General features: G+C 46.2%; 1 long non-coding RNA gene across 2 annotated transcripts in view; it reads left to right on the forward strand.

Annotated features, from left to right (window-relative positions):
* The window catches only part of LOC138110279 (uncharacterized), a 60,234-nt gene that overhangs the window by 16,141 nt on the left and 20,842 nt on the right, over positions 1 to 23,251 (forward strand). Inside the window, exons 3-4 of one of the 2 annotated variants that reach the window (XR_011150852.1) lie at positions 8,831 to 8,917; positions 9,344 to 10,220. This is a non-coding gene — a long non-coding RNA (uncharacterized lncRNA). Of the gene's footprint in view, positions 1 to 8,830; positions 8,918 to 9,343; positions 10,221 to 23,251 lie in introns of those variants that run through there. The other variant, XR_011150853.1, reaches the window with a different exon arrangement.

A 23,251-nucleotide genomic window follows, 5' to 3' on the forward strand; every position in this document is an offset into this window, starting at 1 on the left:
GCACCATTCACCAAAGGCTGTGTTTGGCAAAAGAGAGCCTTGACATCCTGCTCCTACCCATCCGAGCATGGAAATGCAGCAGTCATGAGGGGGAAGAGCTGTTTAACACAGATAACTGATAAAACAGCAGCTGTGCTGTTTCAGCTCATACGTCACTTCGGAGGTGGCACATTGGTGTCACTGTGCAGGTCCACCACCCCTGGAGCCCACCCCAGTTTCATCTCTACACTGATTCTTGGAGCACCAAGTCCAGACAAACAGACCCATTACCTGTGCTGGCAGCTGTCCCCCTCCTGCTGTGATCTCGGGGAGCCCCAGCCTGTGGAAAGCAGCCCCCCAGGAGAGTGGGTTGGGACACAGGGAGTGACATATGCCTGGCAGAGAGGACAGCCCTGGCAGGATGTGGGCTCCTGCCTCTGCTGCCAAGAGTTAGGCAGCACTTAGGAGGCTTGTGCTTCTCTGTCTGGTTTTCCCACAGGAGAAATAGAGGTGAAGATGGAAGGAAAAGCTTTCTAGAGTAGAGAGCACTGATCACTTCTCTGGGTACGTGCTGTCCTGACATTAATTTTCTATCAATATTCCCTTTCTCGTGCTTCTTTGCCTCCTTCCCTTAAGCAGTGTGGCTTTGCTTCCCAGTGCTGCTTTCTATGGTGAAAACACCTGAACACAATGCAGAGGTGTTGGGTCACCCTCCAGAGCTGTAGGGATACGTGGTGGGGGAGGTGACTGGGGGCTACTCAGTGTTGCCCCTAAACCCTCTGACCCCAGTTTTAGATTTGGTTGCTGATGCCTTGATTAAAGGGATGGAGCTCTGTCTTCCTGGCTCTCCCACCTTCAGAGATGTCACCTTGGGCCTTTGCCATGTGGACTTTAGCCACTGTAACTGGTGAGAATATTTTGTGCTGGCTCTTTCCAATGCAGACTTTGGTGTCCTCCAGGTGCTGGGCAGAGCCGTGGGTGGCTGGATGGAGGCAGCTTTATGGAGCATGACTAATTGTTTCGTTGTGCCTTTCAGGCCCTGAAGGTGGGCTCAGGCTCTGAGGATGCAGGATCAGAAAGAAAGGGAGTGAAGCAGGACCATTCAGAACAGCCTTAGGTTTGGTTTTGTGGTCACAGACAAGACACGGATGAACCTTTTATGGAATTTCCAGATGTTTTCCTGTCCCTCACCAGCTTTCTTCTGTTTCTAGTTTGGGTTTCTTATTTTCTGGTCTTTCACTGACAGGGGAGATATGCCTATCTGGGATGGAGGGCACTGCAGCATGAGCTGGGCATCCCTGTGCTGGCACCAGCCCCACTGCCATGAGGTGCATTGGAGGCAGTGGGGCTTGGTCCCTCTGGATCTGCTCTACCTTGGCTCAATCCAGCCGATCAGGGCCTTCTCTGCACCCTGGTTACAACATCTCTGCCCCATGGGAGGTGTAAAAGGGAATGTTGGCACATGGCAAAATCCAGATGAGAAGGATGTTGCAGTTTGGATGATGTCTTTGTTGTTCAGTCAAAGTGGTTTGATAGCAGAGAAAGGAAAATTATTTATACACAGCTGATTTGAGAGACACAAATAGAGGGAAGGAAGGTGTTTTGCCTGGGTGATGATGCCATGGTTTTGGCCATGTATCTGAAAATCTGAACTTAAAGCAGCCCGCGGGGAAGATGTTGCCGGTACTACACCTGACATCTCACATCCCTGCCATCCTGAGGCCCCCGTGTTTAGGACACTGAGTGTCTCCTTACTCTGGAGGCACACAGAGCTCCAGTCCACATGCACAGTGTTCCTAAAGCCACAGCAGATCCTGCCCCGTGGAAACTGCAGCTGCTGGGGCCTGGGATGTGCCTCCAAGACCGTTTAAATGGAAAGGTAAGACAAACTCATGCAAAAACGTAACAGCAGAGGAAGTGGAAACCTGTAAAACCTTTGAGCCATGTTATTTCCTAAGCTGATAAAAGATAAAGTACATAAATTTATGAAAAGGGGAAATCCCTCCTGTATTCATATGGACTGCTTATGGTTTGACAGTTAAGTAAATATAGTTCAGAATAAGACCAATTTAAAGGGAATCTGAGAACATAATGGGTCTCATAGAATTAATAGCTTTCATTTGAGATTACAAAACCATGGTGTAATATAATGTTTAAATATGAATGTAGCTTCAATATTACATAAAATAGCCAAACAGAGATAAAACCAGTGTTCTGTCCTAGCATCAGCTGGTAATCTTATTGCTGAGTTAATATATCCACATGTGTTATGATCACCATTATCCACTAACTTGACAGGCTAAGGGAAGGAATAAAATAATGTCAGAAAGGGAGCATGCGTTGCTTTTAAAGCTCACCAAACTGCAAAGCCTGGTGGCCCAGGCTATACTGCGCTGCCAAAATGTTGTCACCCTGACATTGGGTGGGGCAGGAGGGAGGTCTTGATTTTGAGGTGTCTGGAAGAGGCTGGGAGGATGCTTCATACTGCTGGTGTCAGCCTTCATGTAGCACAGGAAAGACTTCATGTTCCTGGGCATGGAACATGATGTTAAACTATTGAATTCATAGTAGGAAGGAAGGGAGGTGAGAGGGGTGAAGGCATGTAGTGGCTGCTGGTTTTCAGAAAGGAAGCACAGGTTTTTCAGTCTCTTATGGTACATGTGGCTCTTGGGCTGAGGCATAGTGCAAAGACTGCACATTGGGACGTGGTGTGTGCCCACACTGGATTCATTCAGACACTCTATTGCATCCTTTCACGTGTCTGAATGGGAAAAAGTGAAGAATTTGCTGCAGTTTTGTGGCTTTGGTCTATCAGTGTAATAACTGGGAGATTGAAAAACCTCCCTCGTTTGACTGCCAGCTTTGCCCAAGTGATGCACTGTTCTAACACAGCTGTCCTGGCTGCAGCATCCTGGGAGGATGCAGAGGAACATGCAGGAGGGGAAAACACTCCCCAGACCCATCCACATACATCCACAGCATCTCTAAGGGCAGCAGATTGCCAGCATGAGGAAGCCAGGAGGAAGCAATGAGCAGTGAACATCAGGAGGTCAGGGGTAATCAGTTACAAACGAATAACAGTAATATAAATTAACTTTGTCCTTTTTCAGTGGAGTTTCTGCCCAAATGGTCACCACTTATGTCTGTGGTTTGGGGTAAGAACCATGCTTTGCAGTCAGCCAGGGCCTACAGTTGGCACTGGGACCAGCACAAGGGATGCTTGTTCAAGGCATCCGTAGGCGTGGTGTAATCAGAACACTGCCATTGCTCCTCTGGGACCATATTTTCCTGTTGTGTGGGAACAGTGGGCAGTATTTTCAGTGCTTTGGCATCTTCAGGGTCTCCCATTGTACACACATCTGGCTGCCCCAGCAGAGGCTCAGAGGTGAAGGGCAGGGGACTCCTTGTCACACACCCTGGAATGTTGCAGATCTCAGAGTGTTATTTGCAAAACATGCCAAGATGGCTTGGCCCAGGGAAAACAAATACCTTCACATCCGTGTTCACAGCCAAAATGATTTGCTCAGCTTTGAATTATAGTCCAAATCTTTTGAACTCTGGGATAATGCTGCTCACCAAACCCAGTACCTGAAAGGCATCTTTTATGTGACTATTACTTTGGTGACCAAAGTGTCAGGGTTTTACAAGAGCTGCTTATCCTTTGATAAAACAAAATCAGTGAATTTATGCTGACAGCTTCAGATGCTGTGGAAACCTGAGCAACCTTTCACCAGCATATGTTTCTTGCTGGATCCTTCCTTAAGAACAAACCGCAGAAGCATCTTTAGTAATTTAATGAGCAATAAAGGAGACTATAAAAAACCAAGGATAATTAAATGCAATGATAGATTTTAGCACCCTAAATGGTTACCAGAAGTGCTTAATCAAAACTAAGGTTTCTGCTAGGCAGAATGAATGGCTCTTTGTTGCCCCATAATAGAAAACATTTAAAAATAAAATGCAGGGAAAGATTTGGATACATTGGAATAACAGAATCATTAAAAATCATCACAGCCTGACTCCTAATGCCCCTCTGATGCTTGAATAAAACAAATAAAACAAACAAAATAGCTCCTTAATTTTGCTATATTGCTTTGATCTTTGCTTCACCTTTTGAAAATATTTATGAAGAGTGCTTTAAGACAATTTGGCTTCCAATGTTTTGATTGAGAAGAAGAACAAATATATTGACAATGCTAGAGGTTGGTCAGGGATGTGATTTTTTTTTTTTTTTCCTTCAGCCTCCTGATCTGGGAGGTATATCCCACAGCATGCAACACTGGCTACCTAGGCAGAATGAAGGGTGATGTGTGTGTGTGCTGTCAGGGTAGAGGGTACACATACTCCACCCTTGCTGCTGGTCTCATTTCAGCAGGAACAGGAAACTGAGGAAGGCACCAGAATTGCCACAAATTCTTTCTTAATATGATAGTCTTTTGGAAAATCTGTGGATTAATTAAACATTTTCATGCAGTAACATGATGCTAATTGTTTACACTAAGCCACATTTGCTTATGTAATTTGCCTTAATTGGAAAATTCTTTGGCTTCTAATTGTCATAGAGTACTGAAGAAATGAGAAAATATGGAGAACATTGAGGCAATCCTGTGCAGATGATACTCTGGTGTGATTCAGGGTAACCTAATCATTAAACTCGGGCATTCAGGTATATACAAAAGTGCTTGAAATTATGTGGAAGAATTATGTGAGTTTAGTTCTGACAGGTCATGGCCTGATCCTGCCCTCACTCCTGCCTGAGCCAGGAGGGAAGGGATGTGGAAAGCTGCAGAGGAGGCCACACCCTGGGTCTCTGCTGGTGGCACTTGAGTAAGCCCACTGTTTTTCATAAAAACATATTGTTTGCAAAGAAATCAAGAGGGATCTTTGCACTGAGTTTAGGTTACTGGACTGACCACTGGCCAGAGTCACTGCTTGTTGTTTGTGCTGGAAATTTGTAATGCCCAGTGAAAAACCTTGGAGAAGTCTTTGGGTAAATAACCAGGGCAGAGCTTAGGTCCATAAAGAGGGAGCGTGAACAGCTTTTCCTGCAGGTACCAATGTTCTCAGCACTGTCACTGGTGTGAGGTGTGTGTCAACTCTGTTCCTTCACCAAACACCATCACTTTCTTGTCTTGGTGGTTTTAGTGAACCAAACCACCTAGCAGCAAGGAAGCTGGGAACAACACAAGCGAGGTATTTGGGCTCATTTCTCCTGGTTACCCCTTTACAGCTCACCTAGTACCTGGGATAATTCTTGTAGAGGTACTTTCCCAAGGATGAGAAAATATGGAGGTTTTCCCCAGTTGATTCAGGATAAGCTGGGATATGGTCAGAAGCTTTCTTGGAGTAAGTTGGTGTAGTGCTTTTGAAGATGACAGCAGGGCCTGTTAAATTAAGAGATACACAGGAAAAATTAATTATTCCTATATGAAAAAAATTCAGAGCAGCCTGGCGTGTCTCAGAAAGGGCAGGTGTCAGCAGGGGAGGTAACTTCCCCACAGGGAATGTCTCTGAGCAGCCACTGGCATGGGAGGCCAATACGGTCCCTCTCATTGCTGCAGGGTAAGGCCTCACTGCCCCATGGATGAGGCTGTTTCTCCTTGCCCTGCCACAGGTTTACCTGGGCTCTCACCCTTAGGAATCTGCCACCCAACACGCTCTCATCACACATACAGGATCCCCAAATCTCATCTCAATATCCCAGTGGGGCGGAATCCCTGGCTGTGAGACCCTTCTCCTTCCCCAGAGATGTGACCCTGCAGCACGTGCATCTCTGCGTCCTGGTGCAAGGTGCAGAAGAGCTCAGCAGCGCTGTCTCGGCAGCTGCTTTCTGCGGGAAGCTTGGAGAGGTGGGGACCCCGGCGGCCCCAGGAAGGGCTCTCCTGCCGCAGTCCCAGCTGCTGTGCGTGTTTGAATTGGTGCTGGGGCGGGTCAGCGTGGTGCTGGTACGTGGGTGCTGGTGCGAGGTGCGGCGCAGGCAGAGCGTCCGCCAGCGTTGTCAGAGGTGCAGGGTGGAACCAATGCTCGGGACTTCAAAGCTCCCCTGTGTCCCGCAGCCCGGGGCCGCCGTGCTGCAGCTTTTTCAGCAGCGATTAGACACGTAGGTAGGTAGAGGAGCGGAAATGCCGGGCCGTGCCCCCCTCGCCCCCGCCAGCCCCTTTGTGCTCCCTGCCACAGCCCCGGCTAGGAGCAGCCCGGCCTTTTTGCTCGTATTATTCTCACCATCTCTCTGACAGGCGTAGTAATATATCAAGCTATCTCAAGCTGGGACGGTTTGAATGAAGAGAGATTAAAAAAAAAAAAAAAATATTAAGAATGCGATTTGAAGCGTCTCACCAGAGCTTGGTGCTGCAAACTGCTGCTTCAGGAGGGTGCAGGGACAGAGCAAAATTGCAGCCAGGGAGACGGAGGTTGCCCTCAGGAGCAGGCAGAGCTGAGCTGCAGCACTGTGCACACATTATCGTCATTTAATACATGTTGTCCAAGAGGGCAGAGTGCATTTATGATCAGATGGAACTCTCCTACTGCTGCATGTAAAAAGTTTTTTTTTTTTTACTTTGACTCAGTAACTATTCTGATGGGAGGAAGAACATCACCCTTTAAGGGCTGAGATCTGGTTAAATTTTTCAGCATAAAACCCCAGGCAATATCTTCATATCCTGCTGCAATGATATTTCATGGTCTCATATGCCCAGTAGAGTTGTGTCCTGATCACTATCACTGGTCAGAATCCAGCCATATTTTAATGGGGGGAGGGGGAGGTGGGGAGGGGAAATGGAGGGAGGGAAAATAATCAAATCTCCTTTTTTTAAAAATTGGGCTTATTTGTTCTTAGTTTTACTTATGGGTATTCACAACATATTTTCTTAAGAGCATCTATTCTTGATGCTATGTAAAGATTGACAGTCTGCAGCATCATAAAGAAAATGTATCTGAAACACTTCCTCAGTGGAGTCTCAGAGGCACTAGGCTGTCCAAAATTGTTAATGCAGGCAGGCTGCTACTAAAGAGGCTTTTGCAGCTCCATCAAATGTATTAATTTTGAAGGGTGTTTCTTTGAACATTAAGCCTTTCTCATGCTGCATGCTGTTGGCACTCTTTTGTCTTACAAACCTTTTAAAATTTATCCCAGGACACTTGAAGTTGAGGCTTTCTCCTTTTTTTGGGGTGGATTTTTTTTTTTTTGACACTGCCTGTTTCTGTCTTAATTCAATAAATGAAGAGTGGATGAAGGGCTGAGTGCAAACTCCCTGCAGGATAGTTTGGGAAAAGATGATATGGAAAGAGGAAAAACAAAAGCACATGTGGCAAAAAACCTGTGTATTTTACATCACCATCTTGTATGGTAAAAGTGGTTATTTTGTGTGTATTTTCAGGATGTAAAGGGAATTAAATTATTCAAATATTTTGGCAACTCCTGCACACTTTTTTTTTTTTGTGTGTGTATCATAAAACACTTGCTTAGCAACTGTGTAGGACAGTAATTAAAAAGTAGTGGTTTTGCCAATGGTCATAAAAACTTTCATGGTTACCAAGGTGGTGTAGCTAAAGAAGTCAAAATATGTTCAAAAATTAAGTTTCTTTGAAATTAAAGCAGACATATATTGAGTAACTGCTGTTTAAGTTTATTGTTTAAGGAAGGCTGGGACTTGATCTAGTGCTGGTGCAAGCATAACCAGTGACCCTGCAGCCCATGGCATCACACCTGCTGATAGCCAGGGGGGAACCTGTTCCTTGGCTCAAACTCTGTTTGAGTAGATTGCCCAGAGAAGTGTGGCTACCACATCCCTGGAAGTGTTCAAAGCCAGGTTGGATGGGACTTGGAGCAACCTGGTCTAGTGGAAGGTACCCTTGCCCATGTCAGGGGGTGGGAACTAGATGATCCTTAAGGTCACTTCCAACCCATTCTATGATTCTGTGATATTGACACTCTTTGGGGTTTTTTTGGGGTTACCATAAAATTTTGGGCCATATATTAGAATCTCCACTTTTGGGGTCAAAATGTGATTTGGAGAAATAAAAAGTTGTTTTAAAAGAACTATATGCATTCTTCAGAAAGAGCTGTGTGGTCTATAAGCTTAGGTTATGAATCAGGAGACGTGAACCCCTCATCCTCCCTGGTGTCTCATGCACATCAGGCAGTGGCTGCTGCAGAGTCTGCTTCAATGGACTGTTCTCCTAAGAGGGAAAATCTCAGCCTCGAGTGAGGCAGTTTGTGTCTGAGAGGACCTGGAGGAGCTGATATAGAAAGGCTGCCTGCTCAGTGTCTGCTCTACAAATAATACTATTAAATCTTACTTTTAAAAGCACTGAGAAGTCCTGTGAGATATAACACGCAGCCAAGAAGCACTTATGGCTGGGGTGTGTCTGCCTACCAAGGTGAAATGCTGTAGCATCTGCTGCTCAGCTGCTCTGGAGCTGATGTGAAGCCCAGAGAAATCACAACACCCCCACTGCTGTAACAGGACCTCTCCTGCCTGCCTGCCCCTGTGTTCAGGTTCTGGCCTCCCAGGAGCTGGTGCATCCACACTAATCAGCAACACCTTGGTTTAATAGATACTGAAACAGGTTTCCATGCTTTACATATGAGGTGCTATGTGAAGAATGTATTCATGTTCTTGAGCAAAGTCTATTTGGGCAGGAAAATGCCAACAAAATGTGACCGAATCCATGTGAGAAGGAAGTAATTCCTTTTTTTCCATCTCAGCAGAGCTGTCCCAAGGTCAACATGATGAGGAGCATTGAAGAAATTACAGCCAATCTAAAATATTCAAGTTCACTAATTAGAAACATTTTTACATTTCCCTGATGGTGAAATAGCAAGCGGCAATTTCTGCTCCTTTCTTCACAGGCCCTGCATTACCTTGAAGGGATTGAGAGGATTCATGGACTAGAAGGAAACAGATGGCAAATGCAGAGAACTTCAGATGCGAGGAAGGTACCTGTGTGTGATTGAGTTATTAATTTACGTAAATATAAAAACATCAGTACTGCACAAATGTCATATTTCAGCCAGAGACAGCCCTGGCTGTTTGGAGTTTGCCTTCCAGCTTCTTTACACCTTGATTTTCTCAGACTTGTGTTTTGAGTATTTAGAACTGAAAGACCAAGTACTCTGCTGCTTCTCTGGCAAACACCCCTGCATAGGGTGGCAAAAGAGAGGGAGAGAGATGGACTCATTCATCTTCATGCCTTCCCCTTTAAAACAGGAAAATATGTGAGCTTTGTCTAAGGGAAGATGCTCATAGACAGAATGATTGTTAATATACCACTTTCTGAGGGTAAACAGTTTCTTGATGTTCACCTGGAATTCTCCTTTATCTCTCTGTTTTGCTTCTCTCTCCCCCCTGGGGAGCATACACAGGTTTCGGTGTTTATCTTCTCTGAGCTGAGCTCCTGAGAGGTTGTTGAGGGCTGCTCCTGCTGCAAAGGGCCTGCGGGGATGAGTGTGGGCTGTGGATGTTGGAGCAGCCCTGTCCCCACCAGCATAGCTCTGTGGGAGCACCAGCCAGAGGTGCTGAGCCTCTGGGCTTGGGTGTCCCATGGGCAGATGGAGAAGGAAGAGCTGCATCTGCAGGGAAGACTGGGGTGGGGGGAGAGCTTGGAGCTGCCTCCAAGCCCCCTCACCAGCTCATGCTGGGGGCCATGGTGCCTTATGACGTCCCAGTATGGCTCTGCAGAAGGGCACCTGTGGGGTCAAGGTTTCTAAGGGGGATAGCTCAGCAGAGCTGTCCTAAGGGCAGCACAGGGAAGAGCAATGCTGCTGCTACCCTGCTGCTCTCCCGGGGAATCAGGCACCTCTTGGGAAGCACAGGCACAGCCTGTGGTGGCTTTGGTTGCCAGTGCTGTCACCTCCTGTGCCATCTTTGGTGCAGCTCAGCAAAATGAAGGGATGAGCCTGGGCTGGTCCCAGCCCTGTTGCCAGCTCCTGCCTGGGAGGTGGCTGTTTCTGTGCTTGTAGGGTCTCATAAACTGAGGGGGCAAAGCCATTTCTTTCCTTTCCATTCCTGTACTGCTTCCCGAGGCCCATTTCCCCAGCAGGCAGCTCCTCCTGCTCCCATCTTTCCCTGCTCTCTGGCAACTGTGTGCCTTTATGATGGCCAAAAAAGGGGTCCCCAGATAACTATTTTGTATAAGCAAACCATGCGGCTTTAGTGGAATTACCTCAGCCCTGATAGTAAATAATTTTTAGGAGACAGTAAATAAAATATGTTTCTATGTTCTTAAAAAAGAAAGAGTTGTCAAACTGCAATTCCTGCTGAGGGGGAATTAACCCAGAACTTGCCCCACCACAGAGGTCCTGGCCAGGAATGGGATCTGGTGGGCAAAGCAACCAAGCCCAGAAGAGCTGTGGGGAGGGGGGGGTTCAGAAGAGCTGTGGTCTGAGCAGGGTTCTGGGGAGCCGCCTGCTGACTGCCTGTGGTGCACCCGTCTGTCTATCTGTCCATCCAGTGGGGCATTTCCGAGGTTGCCTCCCGGGTAGCCTTGACCGTGAAACCCGGGCCCGCACGGCTTGACCTGAATTTCCGAGGCACCCGCTGCAGCCCCGCCGTGTCACCCAGCCCCGATTGAAACCCGACCTCTGTCACTAATGGCATTAACGGGAGCTGCGGGCCAGGGCCGGCGGTAGCCCGTGGATGCCCAGAGGGTCTGGGAAGGGATGCTCGGAGCGGAATGCGGGATGCCTGGAGGGCAAGGGTGGATATTCAGAGGGGGATGGATGGAGGGTGGAGCGCGGGGGATGCAGGATGCGAAGAGGGCAGGATGAAGGGTGTCCGAAGGAATATGGATGGAGGGGTACCTGAAGGAGTGCATCAGGGTGATGTGGGATGCCTGGGATTGAGAATGAAAGGTGCCCAGAGCAGGATGGATGGAGGAGAGTCTGAAGGGATGCACAAGGGGGATAGGGATGAGGGATGCCTGGGTAGGAAGATGAAGGGTACCCAGAGCGTGATGGATGGAGGGGTGCCCATAGGGATATGAGAGATGCGGGAGGGTGAAGGGTACCCAGAGTATGGAGGGGCGCCTGGAGGGGTGCACCAAGAGGGATGAGGGGTGCCTGGAGTAGGATGAATGGAGGGGAGCCTGGAGGGCTGCTGGGGGTGCAGGATGCTTGTCGGGGGCGGATGGAGGGTACGCAGAAGGTGATGAACGGAAGAGTGCCCAGGGAGGAATAGGCGTGCACGGAGAGGGGTTCAGGGCCAGCTGCCGTGCCTCCCGTCCTTCCCGGCAACTGCATCCCCCCTTTGCGGGTGCGGTTCAGCGGCGCGGCCGCCCCCGGCCCCGGGATGCGCTTCCCGGCGGCGCCGCGACCGGGGCTCCTCCCGGTCCCGCCCGGTCCCGCCCGGCCCTGCCCTGCCCAGGGGGAGCCGCAGCCGGTCTCCCGCTGGCGTGGGGCAGTTCGGGCCGGGGAAGGCGGCAGCGGAGATTTACGATGCGGGAGGACAGAGCGTGAAAGCAGTATATCATCATCAGGTTGGGCTGAAAGAAGGAAAACATATCTTCAACAAAAAGAGGGGCTTCGCAATTCAGCTGCGTTGTTAGGACAACGCAAACTATCCTTGAAATGATTAGTTCCACTTCAAAGGCATTTACATTCAACAGGGGCAGACTGCAGCCTCGTTTTATGTCGCCAGAGGAGGAGAAAAAAAAAAAATAGGCAAGGAGGAGGTGGGGAGGCTTTGTGCTAAAGAGAGTCATATGTTTGCTTCTTCTATTTATTTTTCCTCATTCAGGGGACACTTGTGTAAGACAAACAGAGTGCTGGCAGCCGCGGGGCTCTGGGCTGCTGGCCGGGGAGGTGGGCAAGGGGTGGCCGGGCAGGCGGCTCAGGGGCTGCACTCGGACTCCCCCATCCCTTCCAAAGGAGAAGCGAAAAGACAACAGAAAAAAAGAAAAAAAAAAAAAAAAAGAAAAAAAAAGAAAAGAGAAAAATAAGGGAAAAAAATTCCCTGACCTCAAGAGCTGTCTTTCCTAGGACATCTATTATTAACTTGAGGAAGCGTGACATATGTTCAGTTGGATCACAAAGACTCAGGGTATCCTGACAGAGTTTGGGAAAGATTTGAAGACTGAGATATCTCCACTCTGCTCGGGAATTGGCTCCTATATGATGGCCTGGGCTGGGAAGAAGTTTTTGCATCTGAAGTCATGTATCTAAACTGCTTCCCAGAGGCCTCTGCATGGGAGAAGCCATTTGGTGTGTTCCAGGCTATCCTGAATGGATAAAGAATGTGGAAGGAGAGAAAGATTCTGGCATTAGCCCAGAGGCAACAATACCATACCCCTACCGCTTTTTCAAAATCCAACCCATCTCCCCTTTCCCTGATCAATTATTACATCCAAATGAACTGAGACTTCTCTCCTGTTTCAAAACACATCACGTATTACAACTCCCAAATTACCTCTTTGTAATGGGTAGTGTCCCCATCATGCTTAATGTTGGAAGTCAAAAAACAGGCATAAAGAAAATTAAAATTCAAACTACAGAGCCTATTTGGAGAGTTAGCAGTGCTAATGGAAGGATTTCCCATCACCTGAAATATGTTGCCCCAACACAAGTACATGTGTAGTGGCAGACAGGAGGCTTGGCTCTCTCCCTCTTTTCCTGTTGCTTGTTTCTGCCTGATGTTTTGCAGCTCATCCTTGGGTTAAACCTCATCATTCTATTGGAGAAGAAAACTGAAATTGTAAAAGATCCTGGGCAACAGTTTTCTAAAATATTTTGTCTCCCACAGCTATCTCAACACATATGAACTGAATTATTCTCAATACTGGTGCTGATCAAAAATCTTTCTTTCAAGTCACTTTTGTGGGGAGGTTAACACTTTACACATTTGAAACCTAACAACTATATTAGGGGATTTAAAAAAAAAAAAACAAAAACACATTTTTTAAGATGATGTGAATATTTTAATGCCTGCACCCACAAATTTGCTGCTCTGGCCCTATTGGGAAGCCAGAGATGATGTTGGCCCCAGCTTTATAAAAAAAAGAATAATATGCGAGTTAGTGTTTGAAAATGAAATCCTTATTCCAGTCAAGCTGTAGCTGAAGTCAAGGTTTTGACTCATCCATGATCCTTGTTTCAGGCTATGAACATGCATGTAAGTAATTTCTGATCATTCCAAGAAATTTTCTTCCTTTTTTCCCTCTTTCCCCATTTTCTCTTGTTTTCCATCAGTCTTTTTCTCACAGGGATGGGGAGGCTCAAACAAGGAGAGCTGGAGATGTCAGCATTCACTTTCAGTTTCTTTCAGCAAGGTTTTGTTCATCTCAGATATTTTGTTTGCTCTGGAGAACTGTGGCCCAAGGAGGACCACTCCAGTTCTGGATCATGTTTGGACCATGTGGGTTGAGGAGTCATGTGCTGCAGCAACCAGAGCACAGAGATTAGAAATGGGCCTTTCTTTGATGTCAGCTCTCATGGTGGTTTTGGTAACCAGCAGAAATGTAGCCAAAAGTGTGGCAGTGGCTTTAGAGAGAAAAGTGGTAACATTTTTTGTTTTAGCGGGTGAATGCCACAGTGCTGGTACTCTGGAAAAAGAAAGATATAAAACTACAAAAATCCTAATAAAAATTACATCGTCTTGAAAATGAATATAAAAGAGGTAGTCTTGAAAATAATATTGAATTGGGGAGGGAGATGGGAGAAGTGCTGGCTGCTGTGCTGTGTGAGTTCAAAGGTGAACCTGCCAGAACTGCCAGCCTGAGACATGTTAGCCACCATGTTAGTGTTAGTTTTCATTCCTGAAGATAAAGATACTTTTTCAATCAGAAAAATGCATTTTTATTGAATTCCCTGCAAGTTCATACTTTTAAAATGTGTTTTCCATTTCTGACTTTCTTGTTTTATGAAACACTGGAAAAATGAGAGCTTTTCAAATATCCTTGAGAATGATGGGAGCTTTACATTTGTTCTGTCATTTACTCTGTCATTTATAGAGGCCTTATCAGGAAACAAAAGCTGATGTGTGTTTTAGCTCTACAACATCTTCTGATGTGGACCTTTCCCCTCTTCTGAGTTTTGTGGTTATTCTGCCACCCTGTCCCTAAAATACTGGTGAGGCTGCTGGGGCTGCTTGGCTGCAGGAAGGAGGGAAGTGCCCCTGGGACTCCCAGGTTGGAGGGGTGCTTGTAAAGGAGAAACATGCCAAGCAGAGGTGAGGCTGGGTGAGCCATCAGCATCTTATGTTCCCTGAGTTCAAGAGTAGTCATTTTCACTTGTTTACCTCAGCTGATCCATGCCTGTCCCTAACATGGCATTAACTAGGACCAGCTTTTGGTTTTGCAGGCAGGTGCTGGTGACTATGGCATCATCCAAGGTGCATTTTTTGGAATAGGAATGAGGAATATGGCTGTTGGTGAGAAACTCACCCAGTTACACCAGGTCCCCTTGCAGATCTCCTGATCACAGTAACAAAGCAAAACCTGGGTGAACAGGAAAATCCTCTTGGATATGGGCGTTCAACCCAAAGCTCTGATGCTCTGCGTGTCCTTGCACAGGGCAAGCAGAGTGAGAGGAGCAGCGTGGAGGGAGAGCGGACCAGGTGAGGAACGCCCTCCCCCATGTGGTCTCTTCCCCCCTTGTTATCCCCTTGTCTTTCCCTTTCTCTGATTTGTGTGTGTGTGTGCGTGTCTCCCTCCCCTCCTTCTTGTCCGCGCAGCTCCTCTCCCATTCTTGTCTCGCTCCACCCTCCGTTTCTCTTGTCTAGCTGCCCCCCACCTCTTTTGTCCTGCTCGGCTGCTCGGCATCGCTTTTGTGTGTTAATAGCAGCGGCTGCCTCCGGCTCAAAGGATCCCAACGCGGCTGCCATCTCCCCCCGGCTTTTAATTCAGCTGTTCGGGACTAAGGAGGGTCCCGGCCCCCTGGCAGTCCGGTGTGGCTGATGCCCACGCCCGGGATGTGTTCGTGGGTCCCCTCTCGCTGGTTACAGCCATGACTGCCGTGGCCTGAGGGGACAGTCCTGGCGGCCAGTGCACCAATCCTCCCTCATTAGCATGGTCAGCAGATGGACAGAGTGGTGCTGAGGCAAACTGGAGCTGCAGTAAGATCTTTCAGGTTGCTTCGGGCCATGCTGAGCTGCTTTCCCGAAGGTGCTGGCACCCATGTGGCCGGAGCCAGGGAAAAAGACTTGCACCTCCATGGGGACATAGGGGCCCCTTGTTTCCATCCCCACCTGAAGTGTTTCTCGTTTTGTGTCACGTTCAATTTAAAACAGTCAGGAAAGAAGTTTCTGTGGGAACTTTTCCTTGGAACATATGGAATTTGCTGTTTATTGCAAGGCAGTAGTTGGTGGCTCAGAGCAGGCTCTGGGAATTAGCCTTTCCTGTCTCCGAGCACATCCTCATGAGGTGTGCAGGGGCTCGTCTATGAGTTCCCTGCCGCAGGAGCGTTCCCGTCCATTCGGGAATTGGGTGGGGTGGGGTATCAGGTGACAGACAACGTACATCCGTGGCTCATTCCCACCGCACACTTCGCCCCCCACATTCCCAGCACTCGCCTGGCAGCAGCTTTGCCGGGTGCTCCTCCCTGAATCTCACGAACTGTAATTCTCACAGGAGCCATAGTTGCCCCTTCTGCCCCACAGTGACAGCTTGCCACATGCTTTATTGCTCCTCTCCCTCCTGGGAAGCCTCTGATTGCTCTCGGGAGCCGCCACGCTCGGCCGAGCGCATCCCACAGCCATTCCGGTGCGCGGGCGGGCGGGTTCCCCCTCCTGGAGCAGGGACAGGGGCATGGGGTTCTGCTTTGCACGGCAGAATTTTCATGGCTAGATAATGTTTGCTGCAGGTCCGTATCACATCTGTTTTTCTAAGAGCCACATCCCCTGCGCTGGTCCCGGGGAGCTCCAGGCTGTGGCCGTGTGTCTGTACTGAGGCTGGCAGGAACATGCCCCGTCCTTCCAGCCCCGGGAATGCCAGGATGCCGTGTGGGGATGTTGCATGTCAGCCAGGGGATGCTGAGATCTTTACTACTGGCTGCGAGGAAGGCAGCAAGGGGTAATGGAACCTGCCTCTGGTAAATGCAAAAGAGTGGCAGAAAATGCTAAGGAGGCTGAAAAAAAGCAGCCAGTTATCAGAAAAAAATCTTTCTAAAGAACTAAACTATTTTCCTCTGAAACTGTGTAGGGTAATTTGTAAGTAGTCTGTGCACTGCAGCTACACTTATATTTAAAGGTGGAAACAGAGTGAATGCGTTTTTCCTAAACTCATCCTTTCAAGACTTGTTTGAAGTATTTTTTCCCTGACACTGTGCTTTCTTGCCACTGAAGAGAACAAGTCAAAAAAAAAAAAAATCAGAGATAGAAGGAATAAATGCTAATGGAATGTTAAACGAAGTATTTATGTTACATGCTGAGGGGTCTCATTTGTACACCTGAGGTAAACATTCCCATTGTAAGAATAAAAATATATATGTTTATAAATGTATGTATATATATATGTATATATATTGAGATATAGGTTGCTTGAGAGCTTGTGGATGTGCAGATAGGCATTTGTGTGTGGTAGGTAGAGAGAAATAGAAATGCACTTGTGCTGCTGTAGTTTTGGTTTGCAGAATGGTGGGCTGGAGTGAGCGAGTCTCTGATACACCCCACAAGTTGCTCTTTATTTAAAAAATAAATCTCCCTTAAAACCCATCATAGGTTGAGATGAAACAAGGCAGATTCTAATGAACACCAAGAGGTTTGAGCCCCCCGAGGAGGAGCTGTGTGTGGGTTTCCACAGCATGCTGACCTTTTGTATGAGTGCTTCAGCCTGCCACAGAGTCAGCCTGCGTGACCTTCTGGAGTGTGCAGGAGTTGCAATGTCCTGGAGAGAAATCCTGTCCCTGCCGAATCCGCTGCAGCATCCTGATGCTAGCCAGAGCCAGCATCAGTAGCACTCAATTTTTTGGAGATCACACACCATCACTGCTGTCAGAAAGGAATATAAAAGGCTGTTTTTATTAATCTAGTACAGCCTTCTACATATTAAAAAATAGTTGTGCTATTAATAATGAATTTGTCACATTTCTCTGTCAGTTCCAATTTGTGTTATTTCCCAGCTGGCAGCAGCTTTGTCAGAAGTGCAGTGGGAGCCGGCAGAGCTCTTACCTGGCACCTTGGCTTCTCCTCTCTGCCCTGTGTGCAGGCCCTGGGTGCTGCTTGCCAGGGGCTCCATCCCTCCCACCTTCCAGAAAAGTGCCCTGGTTCTTAATGCCATAAGGAAGGGGAGGCTGGCTTAGCTGGCAAATGTGGCCTGAAAAGTGTTTTTTGTTCCTTGGAGTACTAAAAGAATCAGAATGGTGAATAAACAGGTTTTTAAATGAAATTACCTAGTCAGGTTTTTTCACTCTGAGAAGTTGTGGTTGAGCATAGATGTAACTGGGTAACTGGTAAGGCAGTAGCTTAAACATTCCCAAATAAATCTGCTTTTCCTCCACTGAGACCAGATTTGACTTTGAAGTAATGGAGCACGGGGATTGCATCAAATACCTGTTCTGGCCGTCAGCATCTCCTGGGAGCAGCCGTTCTGGCAGTGGGAATGGTGAGCTGCAGCCTATGACTGAATCCTCCCATCATGTTGCCTTTCATGGAGCAGGATGGACTGATGTGTTGTGGGACACTGTCCAGAGTCCCAGGGAGCCCAGAGAAGTGTGTGACTACTGCTTGTCTCTCTCTGTTTCAGTATCGCTGTAGGGAATGGCATTTACCTCTAACTTTGTCACTTCCAATGAACAGTCCATTAAGTCTGGAATTGTCTCTTTGGTTATCTCTCGCTGTGGGATTTTTCAGTCTGGTTTCAGAAGCAGATGAGGCTCTCACTTCTCAGTTGCTGATCTGTCCCTGTTCTGCTCCTTTTCTAACTCTGAACCCATAAATTATAGGCATTGTGTTTCAGTAGCTGTGCTGAGCCCACAACTGATTGGTATTGCTCTTGAAATCATAACTCCGGCTGTTCAACGTTGTAGGAATGGCTTAAAAGCTTGAAACAGAAATAAATAAATAGTAATACTACTACTACTAACAATAATAATAATTATTGTTATTATTATAAAAATTAGTATAATAAAAATTATAATTTTAATAATTATAATTAATTATAATTATAATTATAATTATAATTATGGACTGAGATTTTATTTTCTCTGGATCCTTTGAACCCAAGGGGATGCAGTGCAAGAGGATTATAATAAAGGAGTGATGAGATGGCATGTTCCCTGGTCACTGCTGTGATACATCCTGGAAGGCTGGGATGTGGAGCCAGTGGGAGCCTCGGTGGTCAGTGTGGCTGTGCTCTGCTCCCGGCATTCTGGCTGTGCCCATCACTGTGCCTGGGCGCACCATTGGGTGTGCCCAGGCACGCCCATCACCGCACGCCAGCGCCAGTCCCTTGGCACAGCAAGGATGCCCTTGGCAGCGGCGTACAAGGTACCATTAAGCACCCACTGTAGACCCCAGCTCAGCACAAGATGGGGAAAACACTTGAAAGTGACAGTGTAAATACACACAGATGGCGTTTAGCACGATGGAGCAGCAAGGGTTTTGAAGGAAACTTCTATTATTGGGAGTGTTTGTTTATTTTCTCAACTCTCATTGTGTGCTTGCTTGTCAAAGTCCCTAATCAAAATATTTGCTTATCCAGAGAACAGGCTCATGAACGCCTCAATGGGGAGCACAGTAGCGGGTGATGCTGGCACGGTCCTTTGCCCCTCAGTGCAGGGAGGTCAGGGGACACCAGTGGGTGCTGCTGGTACTGGTATCTCCACAATCATCCTGGAGCCCTGGCAAGGAATCCTGCAGTGAACCTGATGGGTTATTGTTTATCTAGGCAGCTTCAGCCTTTCTCCACTGCTCTTTGCAGTTCAGCTTGGTGAGAGGCTGTGGCTCCTCCCGCAGTGAGGGGAGACATGGCCTGGGGGCTCCATGTGAAGCCATAAGTGGGGGGAATCGTTCCTTTCCCTGAGCCTCCCTAGGACTGGCAGCACCTGGAACGCTCACGCTGTTGCTGTTCCCCACCCTGGTGGGGTGGGGATGGAGGACCTCCCCTCTGGCAGAAGGGGGAGGGGTGACATCTCAGACCGGCCATTACCATGTTTTTCAAAGCCCTGAATTCTTTTTGCAATGCTATTCTGTGTATGAGGTTTATTTCTCCTTCTTAGCCGTGAGCTTTCTGAGATTTGCTGCTGTTGCCTGTGCCACATGCTTTTAAATTATTGCTCATGTCCCGGTGTTTATAGCCTTTGCTCTCACTCTGTGCTGTTATAAAATCTTCTCTTGTTTAAGACCCCAAATTCTACTTGACAGCAAGCACGGGTACCAAGGCATCAGCTGCACCACCAAACCTCTGCCTCACAAATTCAGCCCCCAGTGGGCACAACGAGCAGAGGCAATATTTTCCCTTGTTTTTAGAGAAAAGTTACTGAAAAAGAAAGGGGGGGAAAATAAGCTCTAATTGTAAAGTGTTTGTTGGTGTACCTGTGCCTGGGTGCTGAACTGTGGGTGCAGCCAAAAACTGCTCTCACTAAGTTCAGCAAGAGACAGGTAAATTTGGAGCTACTTGAAACTGGCTTCATTAAAAAACTGTGGGACTGAGTTTAAGCATCTGGTAAGAAAATATTCAAACTGTTAGCCTGAGACCAAGATGGAAATGTGGTAGAGTTGTCTCCAGGCTATACCTTGCACCATGTGCTCGCAACATCTTTGTTTAACTCTTGTAATGGTACGAGTGTTATGGGATCCTGGCAGTGACACTGCTGCTACACCTCTGGGCTCACAGGATATAAAGAAGAAAAAGTTAGATAATTATTTTTATTAGATCAACTGTTAAGTGAGACCTAGGTGCTTTTAGCGAGATCTCTGTGACAAACATCTTCGCAAACATCTACATGATTGACAAAAGATTCTCCTTGAATGTTGGTTTCAAAGTTACCTTTGTAGGAAAAAAATCTATAAGATACATGTATGTCTGTGTACACATATCTATTCACAAAAAGCCCAAAGCTTGTCTATAATTTGCTGGAGAAATACAAATGTGGTGGTTGATCTTTGTTTTCAACTGAATTGAATATTAGCATTCTAGGCTTGACTTTTCCATCTGTGTCCTGCAAAAAATTATACAGGAATTTTCTCTGACTATGATATGAGTGAGCCTTATGAATGGGTGTGTTCAGCCTAATAAATTAATGACATTTTATTTTTATAAACAGATGTTTTTCAAGAGTTTGGACAGAAGCAATCAGAAATTCTTATTAATCTATCACAGTTAGCTTTCTAATTAGTGTATGATTGCTGTTCTATAGAAAATGCCAGTTAAATATTTTTGATTTTTCCCCAAGAATGTCTCCTGGGTACCCACAGAAGCTTAAATAATGTATAGGATTAAACAGGGGAAGAATTTGTCCCCAAAGCACCAATTTTCTGAAAGAAAAAACAAAGAAGCTTCTGAGAAGCAATGCAAGATACTACTTTAAAATTCAGTTATTGTCTCCATGATTGACTGCACTAACTGTATCCTGCCAGAAATGACTGGCTTTTAAAATATATATTTGTGATTAGTTTAATTCATGGAGCCTTTTTCCTCTGAATTGATTTGATGAAATGAACTAGGCAAATAATAAATTTTTCACTGGAATGAATCCGCTTAATCAATTTAGACAATCAGTTTGTTCTTTGCTTAATAACATTTGCAAAAAGGAAACAAAGTCTTTCATTAACAAGGAAGGCCAGACATTTATAATCTAACATCAGGTTATGCCTTCTGTAGAAGCAGAAAACAGGATTAAACATCTGGTTAAAGTACCGGGCTCTGAAATGCTTCTCCTGCTAGTCAATATGGGATTCAACAGTAAGTAGCAGGGAAGAAAACCCTGGCATGAGTCCCATTTTCATCCCTGGACATTTTGCCATGACAGGAGTTAATGACAGGTACATGGGTGCAGATCTGAACCTGCCTCAAAACCCGTGGAGGCTTCCAGTCTGCATTCAATGGAAGCTTAGGGAGTAATGCAGAGACCAAATGCAGTGTCAAAATCCTGCATTCAATAAAGTTCTCTCATTTGCTATTTAGAGAAGGAGTTTACTATGGAGAGTCATTAAATATCTGCTTCTTACAATGGGCTGCAAAGTAACAGCTCGGCTGGGAAGCCTGGGAGTTCAAAGCATCCCTGTACAGGGAAAACAAACACTGCTAGCCAGAGAGTGATTATGCTTGTACTGCAGTGCAGAGGACTAGTAATTTTAAAGACATTATCTCCTAATGTTTTATTTTCACTGTGTTCTGAATTTTATGTTGATTTTAATTATACCTCTTAGGAGTAATATCTGGTAAACTAATTTTGGTAAATGGCAATGAAAAAGCATTATCCACCTACGGTAATTACACATATTTCTTAGTCCCTAGATTAAATAGTTTTACTTAAACTGCACTACAGAATTTATAAACACCTTTTTGCAAAGTCTGCCAGTGGATTTTCAGATAATAGAAATCTAAAATACTAATCTCAGCATCCCAGATGGCTGCCTCTAGGAACAACATAAACTGTTACCCCTGACAAATTTCCTTTTGCAGCTTTCTCAGAAAAACACAGCAGCCAAAGCAAAGACATTCTATATTTTCCCTCATGGTTGCTACTAATTTAATAACTTGGGTGTTAATCCTTCTGTCTTTGAAATCAGAAGGGTGGGATTTTTTGCCACTGAGTTTTGATGCTGAGTTTTGCCTGTCCAATTGCTCTCCCAGGGGGTGGTAGAAATGCTCAGCTGCCCAATGATGGGCATTTTCTGGTGCTGCTCAGTATATAGAAGAATTTTAATTATTGCATCTTACATCCACTATAATGATAGACTGACACTTTGGGTTCTTTTGATTAAGCAAATATCCTATTTACTAAACTGAATGCTCAAACCCATTATTTCTAATATTTTATCGTGGAGAACATTAACAAATAGCATCCCTTCCCCATGTTTTCATCACTTTTGGAAACAAAAGCTGAGGATGAGCAGTCTAATGACTGTCTAATGACTGACAGTCTCCTCCTGGGACGCTCTCCACTACTCTCCACCATTGCCTTCTTCTTCAAGCCTCTCCTCAAAGCACATCTTTCCCCCAGCACTTTGCAGGTAAATGCATATGGAAGTTCTAGACTAAAATGAATAATAAAATGGAAGTAAGTCCAGGTGCCTGCAGGATGGGACAACTTTTCCTGCTCCTGAATGACTGCTATGTCTCTTTCAGCACTCACTTGCTCCCAAAAGCATTATGTGTGTCCCTGGGGTGAGAGGTAAGGGTTTTGAGACAATAACCCAGCTGTGTGGTGTTTTCTGCAGAAGGGTTGCTTGGTGCCAGAGCTTCCTTTTGTTTGTTTGGGTTTGGTTTTTTTTTTTTTCTTTTCTTCCCCTGTAATCCTTAAGTAAGGCTGGGTCAGAAAGCTTGAGCAAAGAGTCTGGCAGACCAATGTAAGGATGGTAAAGAAATGACATAAAAGATGCATAGCAAAAATTAGGGGGAACCAAAGTCAGCAGCACATAGAAAAAAAAAGAGGGGTTTTGTGCTAGCATGGATATCCCAATCAGCGTGGCTGTGTAAGCCCAGCTTGGGGGAAATCCTGCTGGCTCTTTAGTTGGACCCAGATCTCCACAGCCTCTGCTGCAGATTAAGGTGCAGTTACATGTTGTCTATCCTGGCATCCTGATCACCTCTCTCCTGGGGATTTTCCCTTATCATTGATTAATACTAAAACCAAAATTCCATTAGTGTCTTTAAATTGTTCTGTACAAATGCACTTTACAGTTGGATTCTACCCCACTCTTGCAAGCTGTGGCAAATATCTGCAAGCCAATCTCCTACCTGGGCATGAGCTGTTGAAATCTGCTGTTTTATTTGGGATTTCTGTGCGTCAGAAAAGTGAAAAGCAGGAACACAATACATCAGAACCAGCTCCCCTGTTTAATGCTGTAGAGACATCATTTATATTTGAGGCTAAACTTCTGCTATTATGCAGTGGCAACACCTGCTCTTTCACAATACTGGACTTTGTAGTCTAGGAGATCAAGCAATGAAAAAGCACCGCTCCTAATTCTTGCCTCTGAAAAGTCCCCATCAGCTCACATTGTACCTTTTCCAGAGAGGAGAATGCTGTGAAGTTCAACTTGAATCATTGCCCCAGGTTTTAAGCTCCTCTCTGCCCTAAAAGTAACAATGCTGGCAATGGAAGCTCCCCTTCTTTGCATATTCTGATAGTGTTGGGGCTGGGCACGTGAGGGTTTTGGGAAAGGTGGGAATGTCT

This window comes from Aphelocoma coerulescens, chromosome 4A (assembly GCF_041296385.1).
Source record: "Aphelocoma coerulescens isolate FSJ_1873_10779 chromosome 4A, UR_Acoe_1.0, whole genome shotgun sequence".
NCBI lineage: Eukaryota > Metazoa > Chordata > Aves > Passeriformes > Corvidae > Aphelocoma > Aphelocoma coerulescens.